Source organism: Schistocerca cancellata, unplaced genomic scaffold (assembly GCF_023864275.1).
Source record: "Schistocerca cancellata isolate TAMUIC-IGC-003103 unplaced genomic scaffold, iqSchCanc2.1 HiC_scaffold_426, whole genome shotgun sequence".
NCBI classification, from domain to species: Eukaryota; Metazoa; Arthropoda; class Insecta; order Orthoptera; family Acrididae; genus Schistocerca; species Schistocerca cancellata.
The window spans coordinates 8,565,060-8,567,231 of record NW_026046443.1 but is presented as its reverse complement, the minus strand read 5'-3'; the positions used below and the strand labels follow the sequence as shown (position 1 = coordinate 8,567,231).

Below are 2,172 nucleotides of genomic sequence, written 5' to 3'. Positions count from 1 at the left end.
ATTCGGACACGGGATTTCCTGCTTACTAGGCTGTTGCGCTAACCAATGCATCACTGGACACATTGTTTATCGCAACTACGTGGATTATCTTGGCACGCATCCCGGCCAGCCCACATTCCCACCTAACGCCACCTGTCCGCGGTTCCTGTAAATGTCCTCCATGTTCGCTACTGTGAGATTCCCTCAGGAGGTCGGACATAATTCTGCATCTGCACTGAAGCAGGTGCAACGCAACGGCCTTGCCGCAGTGGATACACCGGTTCCCGTGAGATCACCGAAGTTAAGCGCTGTCGGGCGTGGTCGGCACTTGGATGGGTGACCATCCAGCCGCCATGTGCTGTTGCCATTTTTCGGGGTGCACTCAGCCTCGTGATGCCAATTGAGGAGCTACTCGACCGAATAGTAGCGGCTCCGGTCAAAGAAAACCATCATAACGACCGGGAGAGCGGTGTGCTGACCACACGCCCCTCCTATCCGCATCCTCAACTGAGGATGATACGGCGGTCGGATGGTCCCGATGGGCCACTTGTGGCCTGAAGACGGAGTGCTGCTTTGCTTTACTGAAGCAGGTGGACTGTTGTCCATCGAGGCGAATCAGTTATATGAACGCGTGTCATCTGTTCTTTCGGACATGTCCAACAGAACAGATTCCACGCATTTATATAATGTGATCAACATAGCGGCCCAGTAAAAAGGAGTTCCTGGGTTCGAATCCTGGACCGGCATACTTGTTCACTCGTCGCAGCTGACAGCGATATTACCTTCCCTTCCCTTCCCTGCCCTTCTCTTTCCTGTAATTTCTCTCTCCTCCACTTTTAATTTACATGTGATGTATCTGAGCCGTGCGTGCCTCGTGTTCGGGCCATCTCTCTCTTTTTACATTCTGTTTTTACTATACTGCCACCTCGTTTTCTTAATTCAGTTACTGGTGTTACTGAGTTGCTGCCTTGCTTGCCCGTGAGCGGCAGCAGCAGCAGCACTTATCGATATATGCCCGCCGAATTATCTTTACTGGATTGCTATTTCTTCCCGGTTGTCGTGTGTTGGGAGGGAGTTCGTATCTGGCAGTGAGCTGCAACGTGCAAGCAGTTAGTTCGGACCTGGGAGTGTTTGAGTTGGCACGCGGCACAAGTTAAGTCGCGGCGCGGCAGCAGTGAGGTCCGGACCGCCATATACTCGCCAAACGGTTGCCGACACACATGACTGGACTGGCGACGACTTTGGTTGGTCGTCTTGCCGGACGACGTGTATTTGGCAGGCGATCCCTTATGAGATGGCTGTGTATGCCGGCTCGTGATTCGTCCCTGTTATTGTACAGTCACTGCCGTTAGCGTTGTCTAGTTCTTCGTGCAAGTGTTCGTGAAACTGTGTCTAGTTTGTGTGATTTTGACTGACAAGTTACACTCCTGGAAATGGAAAAAAGAACACATTGACACCGGTGTGTCAGACCCACCATACTTGCTCCGGACACTGCGAGAGGGCTGTACAAGCAATGATCACACGCACGGCACAGCGGACACACCAGGAACCGCGGTGTTGGCCGTCGAATGGTAACACTGCCGCGACAGCGTGGACGTGAACCGTATGTGCAGTTGACGGATAGCGAGGGCGTATAGTGGGCATGCGGGAGGCCGGGTGGACGTACCGCCGAATTGCTCAACACGTGGGGCGTAAGGTCTCCACAGTACATCGATGTTGTCGCCAGTGGTCGGCGGAAGGTGCACGTGCCCGTCGACCTGGGACCGGACCGCAGCGACGCACGGATGCTCGCCAAGACCGTAGGATCCTACGCAGTGCCGTAGGGGACCGCACCGCCACTTCCCAGCAAATTAGGGACACTGTTGCTCCTGGGGTATCGGCGAGGACCATTCGCAACAGTCTCCATGAAGCTGGGCTACGGTCCCGCACACCGTTAGGCCGTCTTCCGCTCACGCCCCAACATCGTGCAGCCCGCCTCCAGTGGTGTCGCGACAGGCGTGAATGGAGGGACGAATGAAGACGTGTCGTCTTCAGCGATGAGAGTCGCTTCTGCCTTGGTGCCAATGATGGTCGTATGCGTGTTTGGCGCCGTGCAGGTGAGCGCCACAATCAGGACTGCATACGACCGAGGCACACAGGGCCAACACCCGGCATCATGGTGTGGGAAGCGATCTCCTACACTGCCCGTACACC

At 55.2% G+C, this 2,172-nt stretch overlaps 1 pseudogene; it reads left to right on the top strand.

The window, feature by feature from the left end:
* The first annotated feature begins 229 nt into the window (after nucleotides 1-229).
* Nucleotides 230-346, top strand: LOC126124784 (5S ribosomal RNA; annotated as a pseudogene).
* Nucleotides 347-2,172: the final 1,826 nt, after the last annotated feature.